Source organism: Dama dama, chromosome 18, assembly GCF_033118175.1.
Source record: "Dama dama isolate Ldn47 chromosome 18, ASM3311817v1, whole genome shotgun sequence".
NCBI classification, from domain to species: domain Eukaryota; kingdom Metazoa; phylum Chordata; class Mammalia; order Artiodactyla; family Cervidae; genus Dama; species Dama dama.
The window spans coordinates 71,970,095-71,988,450 of NC_083698.1; positions in this window are offsets into that span (position 1 = coordinate 71,970,095).

The window sequence follows — 18,356 nt, forward strand, 5'->3', positions numbered from 1 at the left end:
ATTTTAAATGAACCCCAACAATACAAAGAATAGCACTGCAAAACCTAAGTACTTTTCAGCCAGATTCAATATTATCAATATTTGGCACATGTTTCATCTAGCTCCCGTTTCCCTCAGTTTTTCTTTTGTTGCTGATCTTTTAAGTACATTCCAGATGCTATTCCAAAGTATCATTTTTCCATGGCAAAAATAATGGATATCAAACAAATACTCATTAATGGAAAACTGCAAAATTAAATTGTGCTATTCCACAGAGCAAAATAATATATACAAAGGAAATGAAATACAGCTGTATTCAAAATGAATTCAACTTCTATTAAAAACATTAATTTAAAATTGAAAATAAAATCACTATAGAAAATATACAGTGATACTATTATTCCCAAGTTATTAAAACTTAAGAGAAGAATGCAAGAAGCACAAATTCAAGATACTCATGACTTCTGAGAGGCTGAGATGTCTTTAGTTTTTTAGGTGAATAGTATATTTACCAGTCTTTAGTCCAGTGCTATAAAATTTTCATGTAGGAGGCTGGTATACAGGGGACAATATGGACTCAACTGCAATATGGACGAAAATTGGATCAATAAGGATACATGTGTTAGAATAATGACAAAATACAAAGGCCATCTGGGTAATTAATGAAAAACATTATTTTTTTTTAGAAATATGGTAATGTTCCCCAAATTATCCTAATGTACTAACAATGGAATCTCAAAGGAATATGTAACAATATAAAGTGATCATAAAATTCATCTGGGAGGAAAAGTATAAAATTAGCCTGAAAAATATTTTAAAAAGAGATTAGTGTTAAGCTTACCATTTTAGATAATGAAATGCATTATAAAATTGTGATAGTTAAAAGATTGATTCAGATAGCACAATAGATAAGAAGATAAATTTTAAAACAACGATTTTCAGGAAATACTTTAGTGCTTGTTTTAAAATGTTAATATGAGTAAGACAGCATTACAAATACAAAAGGAAAATATAGACTTTAAAAAAAACTGGTGAACTGTCTTACCATTTGCTAAAGTAAATTCATTACATTATAGGTAAAATTTAATTGGAAAACATTTAAGCATAAATTTTTTTTAAGAAAATAGAGTCATTTTTAAGACAGAAAAGACTTGCCCAAGGATAAATGAATATTATGACAAAATAAAATAAATAATAAACTAACTTTGAAAAGTAAAATACAAGCTATCTAGAAGTATTGGTATTCTTAAATGAATAGCTCCTCTAAACTGGTAATTTACAAATGTTCTCAGAAGTAACTGAACAAAGGTCATGAGTTGGCAAATTATCCAAGAAGAAAGAGAAATGACCAAATAATAGTAGTAAACACAAATGTAAATAAATTAAGAACATATTTTTTAAATCTATTTGGGAAATTGTGTGTGTCTGTATCTAGTTGATCCTCCCTCCTTTCCTGGGAGCAAAATGGACATTTGCTGCACTGCTGGTAGGAATGAAAGCTAATACCATACAAATTTTCTGTAGAACAGTTTAGCCACATGTTTCAACAATTTTAGGAACATTCATTTATTTAAACAAAGTCACTCTATTTTAGGAATTAATAATAAAGGATTAGATATGGACTTGTCCAGCATCCTAACTGGAAATCTCACTCGAGTACACAGCTGGATGCTTATCTTGGTTCTGGGAGTCACTGTGAGAATTCTGTGCCTCCATTCACTCCATCTTAACACCAATCCTACAGCCTCATGGATAGTGTGGTTAGTGAGGGAATAGCTTGTGTAGAGCAATGAAACCACAGCCTTGTGCAGATTAAATTGAACCTGCCTGAGCTATTGTGATTGTTTTAGCCTCTTTTACACAGGTCCCTTCGATGACAGTGAGAACTAGGAAGCTGCACTGAATGTAATTAGCAACTTAAAACTGTTATTGCAGGATGATACTTAGTGACACGGAAGATCCTTTGTGCCATGATCTTGAATAAATGCATTTTAATGAAGAAAAAAAATGTTTGAGAAGTTATATACCAAATAGTAAAGGTAGCATCAAAAATCCAGAAATAGCAAAGTTAATTAAACCACCTTTTCAATAAATAGTATTTATAAGCTTACTGTGAATATAAGAATAGTTCACAAATTAGGAGCTTTCAAATTTAAAACTGATAGGAAGATCAGGGGCATGCCTTTAAAGATGGCTTATATAGTGAAAATGAAGAAGTATTTACCATTTATAATGGGGGTATACAGATGAAGGATTGGTTAACAGTGATAATCTGATACCATTTTTAGGAAAATGACTTAAGTTTCTTTTATGATTATTAGAAGTATTTACAAGAAATAACCCGAGTTAGGTTTTGCTTATGTTCATGAAATAAGTTGAATTTAGTTTTGTTGACACGGTTTATTTGCCTGGTTTCCCCATTCCCATCTTCTCTAGAATACTCATTTCTCTGTCTTATTTTTGATCTAGTCTCAAATTTAAAAAGATATCTATACAAACAGTTTGGCAAAAGTAACCAAGTTGTCAAGAGTTTTTTTACATCTATTAGAAGCTCCATAGAGTACCAAGCCACCTGATGTGAAGAACTGACTCGTTGGAAAAGACCCTGATGCTGGGAAAGATTGAAGGCAGGAGGAGAAGGGGACAACAGAGGATGAGATGATTGGATGGCATCACCGACTCGATGGACATAAGTTTGAGCAAGCTCAGGGAATTGGCAATGGAAAGGGAAGTCTGGTGTGCTGCATGCAGTCCATGGGGTCACAAAGAGTCAGACACAACTGAGCAACTGAACTGAACTGAGTGAACCAAGCCTGTGTCAAATTCTTTGCATATCAGTTTAACTAGTTCAGAGAAAAAATTGGCTTAACAAGGAGTAGTGACAAAATTGACTCATCCTGGTGGTTGACCTAAAGACACATCTTTTCCTAGTAAACTTGATAACCAAAAGAATAGATAGCTGAACTTTTTAAGTTTTACTCCTGTTAATGTGTTATACTGATCACTTACATATTGAAAGAAAATGAAAATTTTGGAATTTTCTTATGAAAATGTTCTAAGAGCTAGTATATGTTGTGTTATATAACATCCCTTGAAGGTATGCAAACATAGTACATTCCCTTTACATTTAAGGTTATGAATAGTTTATTGGTCATAAACTTGACTTTATTTTTCTTTTGAATAAGACAGCGAAAAGTATTTGAATGATAATGTTTTCCTTTTTGTCTTGGCAGTGAAGATGCCCAGAAGTAGTCAGCTTGATAGCTGATTATTACAATATTTCAAGGTGATCAGTATGTTTATATCTCTTCCTTCCCCAAAGTTTTTCCTTTTTTGTGTTTTTCTTTTAACCATATTGCACATATATCTTCAGATCAGCTCAGTTCAGTTCAGTTGCTCAGCTGTGTCCGAATCTTTGTGACCACATGAACCGCAGCATGCAAGTCCTCCCTGTCCATCACCAACTCCCGAAGCCTACTCAAACTCATGTCCATTGAGTCAGTGATGCCATCCAACCATCTCATCCTCTGTTGTCCCCTTCTCCTCCTGCCCTCAATCTTTCCCAGCATCAGGGTCTTTTCCAATGAGTCAGCTCTTCGAAGCAGGTGGCCAAAGTATTGGAGTTTCAGCTTCAGCATCAGTCCTTGCAATGAACACCCAGGACTGATCTTCTAGGATGGACTGGTTGGATCTCCTTGCAGTCCAAGGTACTCTCAAGAGTCTTCTCCAACACCACAGTTCAAAAGCATCAATTCGTCGGCCCTCAGCTTTCTTCACAGTCCAACTCTCACATCCAAAAATGACCACCGGAAAAACCATAGCCTTGACTAGAAGGACCTTTGTTGACAAAGTAATGTCTCTGCTTTTTAATATGCTGTCTAGGTTGGTCATAACTTTCCTTCCAAGGAGTAAGCGTCTTTTAATTTCATGGTTGCAGTCACCATCTGCAGTGATTTTGGAGCCCCCCAAAATAAAGTCAGCCACTGTTTCCCCATCTGTTTGCCATGAAGTGATGTGACTGGCTATCATGATCTTCATTTTCTGAATGTTGAGCTTCAAGTCAACTTTTTCACACTCCCCTTTCACTTTCATCAAGAGGCTCTTTAGGTCTTCTTCACTTTCTGCCATAAGGGTGGTGTCATATGCATATATGAGGTTATTGATAATTCTCCTGGCAATCTTGATTCCAGCTTGTGCTTTTTCCAGCCCAGCGTTTCTCATGATGTACTCTGCATATAAGTTAACTAAGCAGGGTGACAATATACAACCTTGATGTACTCCTTTTCCTATTTGGAACCCATTTTTTGTTCCATGTCCAGTTCTAACTGTTGCTTCCTGACCTGCATACAGGTTTCTCAAGAGGCAGGTCAGGTGGTCTGGTATTCCCATCTCTTTCAGAATGTTCCACAGTTTGTTGTGATTCACACAAAGGCTTTGGCATAGTCAATAAAGCAGAAATAGATTTTTTCTGAAACTCTCTTGCTTTTTCGATGATCCAGAAGATGTTGGCGATTTGATCTCTGGTTCCTATGCCTTTTCTAAAACCAGAGTGAACATCTGGAATTTCACAGTTCACATATTGCTGAAGCCTGGCTTGGTGAATTTTGAACATTACTTTACTAGTGTGTGAAATGAGTGCAACTGTGCAGTAGTTTGAGCATTCTTTGGCATTGCTTTTCTTTGGGATTGGAATGAAAACTGACCTTGTCCAGTCCTGTGGTCACTGCTGAGTTTTCCAAATTTGCTGACATATTGAGTGCAGCACTTTCACAGCATCATCTTTTAGGATTTGAAATAGCTCAACTGGAATTCCATCACATCCACTAGCTTTTTTCGTAGTGAGGCTTCCTAAGGCCCAGTTGACTTATCATTCCAGGATGTCTGGCTCTAGGTGAGTGATCACACCATCATGATTATCTGGGTCGTGAAGATCTTTTTTGTACAGTTCTTCTGTGTATTCTTGCCACCTCTTCTTAATATCTTCTGCTTTTGTTAGGTCCGTACCTTTTCTGTCCTTTATTGAGCCCATCTTTGCATGAAATATTCCCTTGATATCTCTAATTTTCTTGAAGAGATCTCTAGTCTTTCCCATTTTATTGTTTTCCTCTATTTCTTTGCATTGATTGCTGACTGAGGCTTTCTTATCTCTCCTTGTTATTCTTTGGAACTCTGCATTCAAATGGGTATATCTTTCCTTTTCTCCTTTGCTTTTCACTTCTCTTCCTTTCACAGCTATTTGTAAGGCCTGCTTAGACAGCCAATTTGCCTTTTTGCATTTCTTTTTCTTGGGGATGGTCTTGATCCCTGTCTCCTGTACAATGTCACAAACCTCCATCCACAGTTAATCAGGCACTCTGTCTATCAGATCTTGTCCCTTAAATCTATTTCTTACTTCCACTGTATAATTGTAAGGGATTTGATTTAGGACATACCTGAATGGTCTAGTGGTTTTCCCTACTTTCTTTGATTTCAATCTAAATTTGGCAATAAGGAGCTTATGATCTGAGCCACAGTCAGCTCCCGGTCTTGTTTTTGCTGACTGTATAGAGCTTCTCCATCTTTGGATGCAAAAATATATAATCAATCTGATTTCAGAGTTGGCCATCTGGTGACGTCCATTTATAGAGTCTTTTCTTGTGTTGTTGGAAAAGGGTGTTTGCTATGACCAGTGCGTTCTCTTGACAAAACTCTATTAGCCTTTCCCCTGCTTCATTCTGTACTTCAAGGCCAAATTTGCCTGTTATTCCAGGTGTTTCTTGACTTCCTACTTTTACATTCCGGTCCTCTATATTGAAAAAGACATCTTTTTTGGGTGTTAATTCTAGAAGGTCTTGTAGGTCTTCATAGAACCATTCAACTTCAGCTTCTTGAGCATTACCAGTCGGGGCATAGACTTGGATTACCGTGATATTGACTGGTTTGCCTTGGAAATGAACAGAGATCATTCTGTTGTTTTTGAGATCGCATCCAAGTACTGCATTTCAACTCTTTGTTGACTATGATGGCTACTCCAGTTCTTCTAAGGGATTCCTGCCCACAGTAGTAGATATAATGATTATCTGAGTTAAATTCACCCATTCCAGTCTATTTTAGTTCGCTGATTCCTGGAATGTTGACATTCACGCTTGCCATCTCCTGTTTGACCACTTCCAATTTGCCTTGATTTATGGACCTAACATTCCAAGTTCCTGTGCAATATTGCTGTTTACAGCATTGGACCTTGCTTCTATCACCAGTCACATCCACAACTGGGTGTTGTTTTTCTTTGGCTCCATCCCTGCATTCTTTCTGGAGTTATTTCTCCACTGATTTCCAGTAGCATATTGGGCACCTATTGACCTGGAGAGTTTATCTTTCAGTGTCCTATCTTTTTGCCTTTTCATATCTTAAGGTAAGCTATCTCAGATCTTTTTTAATATCTGTAAATTATTTATGCTAAAGTAATAAAGATAAGATCATGAACTCTAAAGAGGGTTAGTCAAATCTGGAGTTTTGGATTACTGATTGGGAACAGGGAAGAGGTGGTCAAATTATTATACTTTTTTTTTTTTTTAATTTGAGCTGGAAACATCACAGAATCACTTTTCACTCTCTTGGCAGGTCTGCTTCACATTCTGTCTCAGACCAAGAAGCACAAGGAACATGAGTATTAAAAACACAAAAGAAGTTAAGCAAACATTTCAGAAGATTGCAAAAAGGTACAGATAAGGTTCAAGAAACTTATTCCCTTCCAGATGATTTATCTATTCCTCATGTAACACAAGTCCTATTATATTATTTTCTGTTCAAATGTTTTATTGTAGTCACACCAACTTTTAAAAAAGCTTAGTGTATGACTTCATAAGGGATTAATCTTTTAATAAGATTTTCATAGTGTCCTAAAACCTCAGTCCAAAGCAAAGTTTCATAAAGGTAAATGGCTCTGAGTCAAACAGAGTCAAATTACTGTTACACATACTACACAATCACAGCAGAATGGTGAGAGGCAACAAAATCATGTGTATTAGAAAATGGAGAGGTTTAGAGGTGTAACAGAGGAGGCTCCATTCAAAACACAGGCAAGCTTTCCTTCTATTATTTGAAACAAATACTTGAATATTTGAATACCTCAAATATTTGAAACACATACTTCTATGGGCCAGAATTAAAATGAATGGTTGGAAAGTTACAGAAAAATTCATGACTTAATAAAATACAAATGCACAATCATTATACATTCACATAATTGTGAATGCAACTGTTTATCGAGTCACATGGGTCTTCATGTTGACCAATGAAAGTTCAGTTCTATGGAGTCCTGCAGAGAAGAAAACACAATGAATAGACAGTTCACCTATCACATGGTTCCAAAGTATCCTCACATTCTAAAACCCTGTCATCAATTAACTTATATTTAGCATCCAGATCATCTCATTTGCCCAACATCACATGTAGTCCAAAGATACTTGGATGTGAGTCATTATTTGATATATGAGGCAGAGAATGTATGACTGTCACATTTGACAAAAGATGAGATTAAGTTCAGGGTACTGAAGTGATTTGCTCCTCCAAACCCACCTAGTGGTAGAAATCACACTAATAATGACATTTACTAATCAGTTCTCAGGTCATGTTCTATGACTGTTACATGTGCCATCTTAAGAAAGTAATTTCAGCAGTGGGAAAACTGAAGCTCTCACAATAGCCTTATAGATACCTCTACTCTTCTCCTTTCATATATAAGGAGGTCAAAGCTTGGAAAGTAAGTAGTAGATTAAAACCAGGAGAGGCTGGCTCTAGAGCTTGCCCTCCATGTCAGGGCGTTAATCGAATAGACAACACCATGGACATGCTCTGCTTCTGAGTGCACACGTGTGAATGACACATATTTCCCTTGCCAACCTGCTTTCAACTGAGCTCTAATCAGGGGAGAAATGATGAACTTTATTTCAAATATTGTTTTCACTGGAGATTCTAACAAAAGTGAAAAAAATCCTTTTGTGACCTTACTTCCACTCACAGTATCAGGTCTTCCAAGTGTGTCAAACATGGGGCTTCTTGATCAGGGTCTGTGGGCAGAGATTTTTTAGGGGTGGGGAATGTCATTTCTCAAAACTATAGAGGACAAACGATATCATTAATCTCATTAATGTTTAGCTATAATTTAGCCTTTCATCCCTTTTAAATATAGACAAAAGAAAGACACAATAGTATCAGCAATGCCAATGGTTTCTCCACAACTGCAAGTACAGATTATTTATATCTTTTGAGTTTTGTTGCAAAGACCTCAACTACGTAACTGATACTTTGAAATTATCTGCTGTTATTTGACACACATCTAGATATTATTCTGTACACACATATATTGACTATACAAATTTTGAAATGATCATTTTATTTCAATAAAATTTGTTTCTATTGTAATCCCAAGCATTTTGTCTTATGTTTTTAAAGCCATTATTCTGAGAAGTATCCCTAGGCTTTCCCAGACTGACAAAACTGGGTTCAACGGAATGAATACAGCTAGTAGGGAAAACTTGGATTGCAAAATAAATGTCAATCTCTGCAAATTTACTGGTGTGATCATCTGAAAATCAGACTTTATAGCTATGCCTCTCTAAAGTGCGTGTTTCACAGGGAGGTTGCGAAACATATATAGATATATTATAGATATAAATTATATATATATAATTACATAGATTATAAAATTATATAAATTATAATATCTAATCTATAGTTTATAAAATTATAATTATGTAATTATATATTTATAATTATACAAATACACTATTACACTATTATTATATAATATATAGTTAAATGTATTAATTATTTAAATATATTATATTATAAATAATTATATTGTTATATAATTATAATTATATTTATATATATAATCATGTATATTAAATATGATCTAATATTTTTAAATGTCTTATATTTAAAAAATATATTTAAAAATCAAACATTTTATATTTTGGAAAAGAACAAAAAGAGAATTAAAATAGCATGAACAAGTGAAATTGTTTTTTACATGGCATATGAGCCTAGTTTCTAAAGAATTTGCTTTGGTGCTTACAGTGAATATAGTGTGACAGTATGTATAGTCACACAGTGTCATGAACTTGGAGCCACATCAATTGCTTGCTATTTATTTAGTAATCTTTAACTTTTGTCTTCATCTTAGCACTTTGAATTTGTACCTCTGTACGCAACCAAGCCCATAGGTGAATGATGGTAAGCGTACAGAAGCCCAAAGTGTACTACAGGGTGTTTAAGGACAGGGAGCGACCTTCCTTGGCCCCACACAACTGCTATCAACAGTGAAGATGGGAACCTGTAGCACACTGGGGGTACACTTGATCCAGTCCTGATAATGGGGTTAGGGATAGATAAAAAGACTGGTTTCTCAGTCCAGAGTTTTTCCTACTCCTCATGTTGAGGATAAAATGACAGCAATTTCAAGGAAAAGCTACAGGATTGATTTTGTTTGCCCTTGGTGCTGGAGCCCTCTGGAGTTTCAGGAAACAAATGTTCTAGAAACTTCTGACTTAGTTGTTATGTAGCAGCCCCTAGCCAAAGCTCACCCACCATTGATGTGAGCTGGGAAGTTACTGCATTTGCTGAGCTCTGAGTGGGGCCAAAGTGTACTAGAGCTCATCAACCTGGACTAGCCTACTTTAATTTGAAATGAAGCTTACTGAGGTTGAGGTATAAGAAATGAAAAGCAAACAGAAAGTGGCCTTCTTTTTAAGAAGAAAGCCCTTTGATCTGTGTTTAGACACTTCCAATCACTCCACTCCTCTCTTTCTCAGTGCCTTTTTAGTCTTTGCCAAAAGGCAGTGTTGAATCAAGAAGCCAGCAGTCTCCCAGTGAATTGTGGCCACTGGACAAGGTGCACCCTGTCCTTAGATCTGAAGTATGCTCAAATAATTTATTACCAGTACTTAACAAAATACAAAACTCAAATTGGGCTTCCCTGGTGGCTCAGCGGTAAAGAATCCACCTGAAGTGCCAGAAGCACAGGAAACACAGCTTCGATCCTTGGATTGGGAAGATCCCCTGGAGGAGGGCATGGCAACCCACTCCAGTATTCTTGCCTGGAGAATCTCACAGACAGAGGAGCCTGGCAGGCTACAATCCATAGTGTCACAAAGAGTCAGACACGACTGAAGTGACTTAGCAGGCACACACGCAAAGCCCAAATTGTTTGCATCTCAATGTATTGAAACACACTTAAGGTGGATTGATGTCATGCTAGCTCGTGTCCTCTTAAGATGCTTTTTAATGATGAGCTCCACCATCTGTTTGGATGAAATGTGGAATCTTCTGTCTCTACCAGCTATTCCCAAACAGGCCTTTGTGGACCTCTTCCCACCACATTCTCTGGAGGGTGGGAGAGAATCATCTCACAGAAGCCATGCACTGGGCTAATGCTGGAGATGCCCACCTTCTTGGGACGAGGGGTGTACACTGTGTACAGAGCCTTGATGGGGTTTGGCCATCCCATACTTTCCATAGGACATGTTGGACCTCAGAACACATTTTCCAGTAGTGCATCTTCTGGCATCTTGAGGTATGTTCTGCAGAGGACATGATAGGAAGTGTCCTTCTCTATAAGCACCTGCTGTGTGTGCTCAGTTGTGTCCAACTCTTTGTGACGCCATGGCTGTAGCCTACCATGCTTCTCTATCCATGGGATTTCCCAGGTAAGAATAGTGGAGTGTGTTGCCACTTCTTCTCCAGGGGATCTTCCTGACCCAGGGATTGAACTCACATCTCTTGAGTCTCCTGCATTGGCAGGCAGATTCTTTAGCCACTGTGCCAAATAGGAAACCCCATAAGCATCTGGATTTATGTCAGTCTTCTCCTATAATTAGGTGGGAAGAAGAGATGCAAATATTGGGGAAAACTTTACCTTGTAATAGGCATCCTACTATGGATGTGAACTTGGGGAAAGTCTGGGAGAAGGTGAGGGACAGTGAAGCCTGTCTGTGGGATCTAGTCTGCAGTCTATGGGATTGCAGAGTTGGACACGACTTGGAGACTGAACAGCAGCAACAACAAGGCTCCCTACTAGGAAATGTACGTGTATTCACAATCCCAATTAATTTAGATAAGGAATTTAGGAAAGAAAGCCATATTATTTTTCCCCTCTCTCTCCCGGGCACCTTCCCTTTACAGGGTCAGGACTGGCAATTTAGGTGATTTTTAAATCAGACCTTTTTGACTGTAACACCACCATGGCAAATTGTATGCTGGTTAAATTATAATTTATAATCTGGACTGCACTTGGTTCAAAGAGACTGATACATCAACTCAGTCAAGCCCTCTCACTCTTTCAATTCACATCTGGAGAAACATTGTCATATGTTTCACTAATAATCAGTTACCAATTTGTCCTAAGATGCTCAAAAGAAGGTATCACTTTTCACCCAGGAATATGCCCGGTACAGCAAGGTTCAGTCAGTGTAATGGCACAGTCTACAAAGATGATGTAACTAATAAGCTGTCCATTGCATCTGTCACTGTGAATGGTGATCCCAGGCAAAGGTTCTGTTCATTTTAGTTGGAACCCTCTCCATGGTAAGGAAAGTAGTCTCCTGAAGCAGATGGCTGTGTATTTCATTGTTGCAGCTACATGGGTGAAAACAGCAGGGGTTTTAAAGGTGAAACACCAGCATTTGTGGTCCAGCTCTTCCACTAATTGCCTGTATAGTTTGAGGCAAATTAACATAATATCTCTGAGTCTCCAGCAAATCAGTTCTGAAATGAAAATTGTAGCAGGCACTTTTCTAGTTGTTGGGAGGATCAAATGATGCACACAGATAACAGCTATGAAAAAACTGGTGAAGAGCATTTTAGAGGTAAATCAGAATTGCTACAGTGAATTTGTGGGTGATCCTCATTAACATTCCTTCCATGTTAAAATTCCTTTCTTCTCAGCCATATATGGCAAATAGGTCTAATTTCAGTCTACCTGAAACAGTCATCTGGAAGTTTCTTAATTGATGTCAATGGGAAAACTATTGCAAATAATGGAAGTGTTTATAGAGACAGTATAAGATTTTCTATTAGGACAATTATAGAAAGCAAGTTTATATACCTTCCAAAATTCTTTTCCAGTTTTAACATTTGATTCTGTGAACACAAAGTTTGCTTTACATGAATGCAAAGAAGATCCCAGGCAGCATTTGTGTCAGAAGGAAGGGATGCTATCTCTCCCTGTGGAATAATTTTCCACTGTCCTGTGATTAGCTGGTGCCTCTTCTTCCCTCAAGTTTCAGTGTGACCATCATTTCCATGCTGAAGCTTAAAATAAGACTGGAGGAAATTCAGCATACCTTGAAGGAGTTTCATCTTTTCCTGTGCCAGAGGTGTTCATTCTCAAAAAGGGCCTGGTACTACTGCAGAAATGGTAGGAATCTGTCAATGTAGGCATTAAGATTCTGTGCTTCAAAATCTTTATCAATCAACTTGTGTCTAGCACTTTAATAGAGCCTGATGGTTGCATGCTTTAGTTTGCTAGCATGAGTGATTGGTAAACAAGATAAAGTTCACAAAGTTTAATATTATTAAACTGTTATGTAAACAGTCCCCTTATTTACAAGAAATTACTAATCTGGTCAGGACCCAGCGTTTGTTGTATAACCCACAGTGTTTAAAAATGGCTCTCATAGCCTCATCTGAAAAAAAAAAAAGAACTGCCTGAAATATATTAGAGGGAATTTTTTCTTTGATGTTCAACTGTAGTTAAAAGAATGTTGAATCATGAATGCTTAAGAATGATTTTAGAACAATTATGGAGGTTGTCAAGACCAAACCTTACAATTTTTCCAAACAGAGCTTTCAGTCTAGAAATACAATCTTGTTTCCTATTTCCGTATAGTTGCCCAATTATAAAGTCATGGTCCTCTTTATTCTCCAAATTGTACAATGAGTTTCCTTCCTTGCAAGGCAGCTTTTATTTCCAAAAGCGATTCATGTGTCCGTGGACATTGTCTTCCTCTCTCTGAACATCATTCATAAAGAGAGAGGGCTGGACCATGTGGAACCCTTGAAGCGCCAACATTCTCATGGTTTTTCCCAAGGATGTAGATAAACATAAATCTTAGTTCTAAATGGACATACAGAAAGATCTATAGTTGAACATCTATAGGCACTCACAGAAGCAGTTTTTGTTATTCTAGAGTTGGGTCAAAATCTGATCAAATTCTGATTTGTTTGTAAATGATCTTGGGCTTTGGGGTAAAAGAGCTTTCCTGGTATTGTTGACCAGCAGTAAATCCTATTCATCCCAACGCAGACTCCAGGACAGTCGGGGCCCAAAGGTCAATTCAGATCTCCTATATGGCCCTCTGAGTCTCAGAGCAAAGTCAGATCCTGTTCTGGGAACATCCCCTGCACCACACCTCAAGCCTCTCACATTCTCTGCCTCCCAAAGATCAAAGCCCCCAGTCTGTACTCACCAGGGCTTCAATAGCCTCTCCTTGCCTTATTAGAGAAACAGCCAAACTGCTCCCTGTCCTCAGTCTTGGGCCCACAAACCCAGCCTCTACTAAGTAACTGAAGTCATGTATATGAATTGCACAGACAACCATTTCCTCCTCCAGTTATACAAATAAAATCTTTAAAGCTGCCCTTTCCCACGGGTTAAGGCCACATTCTGAGGACCTGCCTATGGCCCTTTGTGATCTCCTTCATTTACCTAACTCTGCAGGGCCACTGCTTCTTCTGCAGGATTGTGACAAGAGTCACTAGAAAGGATGATCAAAGCCTGGAAACTGGGGAAATAGTTTTATTTATTAGTTGCATTTACATATTGCTTTTTTTAAAAAAATTATTTGTTGCTTTGGGTCTTAGTTGCAGCATGCAGGATCTTCGTTGGGTCACACAGATCCTTTGTGGTGGGCACAGGGACTCTCTAGCTGTGGCACGCAGGCTTAGCTGTTCCAATGCATGTGGGATCTTAGTTTTATCCAGCAGGAGTCAAACTCGCATCCCCTGTATTGCAAGACAGATTCTTAACCACTGGGATACCAGGGAAGTCCCCACATACTGCTTTTCAAAAGAGCATATGTAATGAAACCTGGACACAATTATTGCAAGGCTACAAATGGAGCTAGAGGAGGTAGAATGAACCTGACAATGTGGCTTCAAATCCAAACTTCTCCCATTTACTAGCTGTGTGGCTTCTGATGAAATGCTTATCACCTCTAAGCCTGAGTTTCCAGCTCCACACAGTGCTGATAACACCAGTAACAACCTCCAGGGCAGTTTGAGATTTCAGATGCACAAAACAGGCAACAAAGGTGGGCTCTCCCATTGCTATCACTTCTATGATTATTTAGGATAAGGAATACAAGCCAATTAAAAAGCCTTTGAAACTAAACATTCCTGTTATGAAACTTCAAGCATCCTGATGGATATACCCCAAAATGAAAAAATGCATGAGTTACATAGTTCATGATGGTTAGTTAAATTTTTTAGGAGAATGAACTTCCCTCAATAACAAATACCCATATCAGCAGCTTTTGCAGAAAATGCGGAGCTGTTCTGGATGGAAATACTCTTTTAGCTCATGATTAAAACTGACACTGAGTGATAAACTGCAGAATTAAGAAAGCTATTCTTTGGGCTGACCTGGGTTGGGATGTAGGGGTGATTAGCACCCTCTGCCCCATAACTGTCCAGTGCTCTGTCTGGACCCAGGGTGATGTTTTGAGGCAGAGAAGTGAAATGAGAAGCAGTGAGCCTCCAGGGTGTGAGGTCAGATCAGTGCAGCCTAACCAGAACATACAGATGAATTTTCTAGCATACAATCTTTTTTTTCCTAAGAAACTACTATATCTAATCTGTTGCTTATTGTGTTTGAACCATCTGCCTGTCACACAATGTGTCACACAACTCACAAAATATGAGAGAGACAGGGTATGTGCAGGTACACGTGTGTGTGTGTGTGTGTGCGTGCGTGTTTCACTGTGGCCAGAAACTCTCCCAGCTGCCCTCCCTCAGCCAGTCATGATAACCGAAGCTTCCTGTCACCAACTGTATCATTCGATCTGTTCAAACGAAATTCTGCTAAAATGACATCATCACAGATGATGTGAAGAAGGAGAACAGGCATGAACAAAAGTTCTTTGTGTGCTTACCTCACATCACCTGGGATGCAGTTCTTTGTGCACACATAGCTCCAAAGTCAAGATGACATTTCCACGACCACATATCTGGGGGATTCCAATTACCCATAAAGCCCTTGGGACCCCACTTCTGGTGCGTGCCCACTGAGATGACTGTAAACCCTCAACATAAATAAGCCGTGAGGGCCACTTGGCAGGGTGATATTCTTCTACCACTGAAGTCTCAGAATCCACGAGGGGGCAGCGTGCTTTGGGGCTTGGAGGGGCTAAAAGGGGAGATGGGCCCAGGGCAAGTTTGGGGGAACTCACTCCAGGGAACAACTACATCATCAATGAGAGAAAGAATATAGTAGGATGCAAATGAAGTTTCTCCTTTACCTGTTTAACAATATCTGCAACTTCCATAACTTTCACAAGGAAGAAATACACGTAAGCTAAAGAGCATAATCCTAGTCAGCGTTTTAAAAAGTGGAGACATTGCTTTGCCAACAAAGGTTCATCTAGTCAAGGCTATAGTTTTTCCAGTAGTCATGTATGGTTGTGAGAGTTGGACTATAAAGAAAGCTGAGTGCAAAAGAATTGATGCTTTTGAACTGTGGTGTTGGAGAAGACTCTTGAGAGTCCCTTGGACTGCAAGGAGATCCAACCAGTCCATCCTAAAGGAAATCAGTCCTGAGTGTTCATTGGAAGGACTGATGTTGAAGCTGATACTCCAATATATTGGCCACCTGATGTGAAGAGCCGACTCATTTGAAAAGACCCTGATGTTGGGAAAGATTGAAGGCAGGAGGAGAAGGAGCCGACAGGGGATGAGATGGTTAGATGGCATCACCAACTCAGTGGTCATGAGTTTGGGTAAACTCCAGGAGTTGGTGATGGACAAGGAGGCCTGGTGTGCTGCGGTTCATGGGGTCGCAAAGAGTCGGACATGGCTGAGCGACTGAACTGAACTGAGCTGAAAAGGTATAATAATATAATGAACAGAAATAAATCTACCACTTAACCCAATAAATAGCGCATCACTCACACCTTGCCTTTGTATAGATACCGCTCTCAGGAAGACCTGTTGCCTGTTGCACAGATAGCCACTCTCTTTCCACTTCCATTGTTATACTCTGAAAAAAGAATTCATCATGTCTGTTTTACTCTCCAGGTGCAGGGGTGGAAGAATGCTAACTACTCACACCCACTGTAACTGGGTGAGGAAACCTGTGGGGTTTTGTTGGTTTTTGACTGGAGTAGGGTAAATGTTGTCAAAAATGTTTTCTGTTGTTAAGTCACTGTCTTAGTCAGCTCGAGGTTCCATAGCAAAATACCGTAGACTGGGTTGATCAAACAACAACCATTTACTTCTCTCAGTTCTGGAGGCCAGAGGTTCAAGATCAATGTGCTGGCAGATTTGGTGCATGTGAGGGCTCATTTCCTGGCCTGCAGATGACTGCTTTCCCACTGTCCTCACATGGAGAAGGAGAAGGGGGTCAGCTCTTTTCTGTATTATAAGAGTGCTAACCCCATTTCTGAGGTCTCCATTTTCAAGACCAAGTCACCTCCCTAAAGCCCTACCTTGTAATATGACTGCATGGGTGATTAGAGCTTCAACATATTAATTAAGCCAGAACTAAATTTAAACATTCAGTCCATAGCAGTCACCCTTTTCCTGGTCCTTTGACAAAAGCCAACAGACATTATAAAGACCTTTGCTTTTGGTGTGTGCCCTTTGGCAGTTCTGGATCAAGGGCTCCTGTAGTCCCCCATCTAGGATATGTGAGAGGCAAGAACTCACCATCTGGACCCCTCAAAGACAGTCCCATTGCTTAATTTTTTTTTTAATTTCCTGTGCATGAGTTACACATCACTGTTTATTTATATGTATCATAATTTTTTGTTGAAAACTGGACATGTTAATTAATACATTACAGTAAGCCTGGACACTAAAACTCCCCACAATGTTTGTTGTTTCTTGTTTGCTGACTTGGCTGAGTGAGTTCAATGAAGTTGACTGTCCACAGTGTGCAGTGATTAATGTTGCTCCCTGAGCTGAAACCTTAGCCACGGGCATTGTCCCTGACACTGAAATGACAATGGTTTTAGCCGGGCTCTTGGCTCTGATCCCTGACTCACCACTAAGCGTTTGGCTGGTCTGCCTCTATTGCCTTGTGTTCAGCTCTTAGCCTCCACTAATTGTTAGCTGATTACTATGTTGTTGTCAGCACATCTTGGGGTACTACTTTTTTTTCGCAGTGTCATGTAACTAAATTTGGGCTCTTTGCAGGAGCAGGGTGTTCACAGTTCCTGAAGCGCATTTCAACCACCGGAGAGAAATTGATTTTCTGTGTTTCTTTGTAAAATTTCTAGCTAGATTGCCATTTCACTTGATGCTGCTAACATCATGGATCTCCAGTCTCCTCTTATTTGCTTACCACTAAGGTTTCTGCTGTTTTTGACAATATCCATAGGTGTGAACCTCCTCATGCCCTATCTGAAATAAAAGCAGTCCCTGCAGGGAATGCCACAGACCTCTCTGTTCTTACAGCCTGCTTCTTCCCTGAGTAGACGGCTGTGCCAGTGACTGGAGCCAAAGGCAGGAGTGGCCCACTTCTTTAGGAGGGATGCCTCTGATGTTTTCAAGTTGCCTCTCCCAGTACGAATTCTCCACCCTATGAGTAAGAAGAGCTGAAGGAGATCCACGCGTGGTATTGTCAGCCCACTGCACTTGGATAGATCTGAACCCTACAAGAGAGCTTTCCTTCTCTTTGTCACAATCACCTGGAAGGAAAATTCTACACCCAAAAGCTCAGGGAGATAATGGATGCCAGAAGCCAACTGTATCTCTAGACAAGGATATGGGACAGTGAGATCCCTTCTCTCTGGCCACTTACACATAGAGTAGAACTTTCATTCTACTAACTGGGGTTGTGGAGTGCTGGGAATGGCTCTTGGTTCAAATGTTCTGACTCTCACTTCTCTTAAGATGCAGTAGTTTTTCTGGAATAAATTTTCTCCTTTTGCTGTGCCCACTTAGGATAATTTCCAAATACTTTAATGGGCTTAAAAAAGTAATTTTCACCAGTTAAACACTATTTCACTGGAAAGGGGTCTTAGATTTCCTCACATAAACATCTGGAAGTCCTGCTTCTGTAAAATGTGTTGAATAAGCTATTAATTTCTGGATTCCCTTTATAAATTTTATCAACAATTCTTTTAATCAATGTTCATGGGGGTCATTGAGCTATAGTTTCCATATGGTTACTCTTTGTA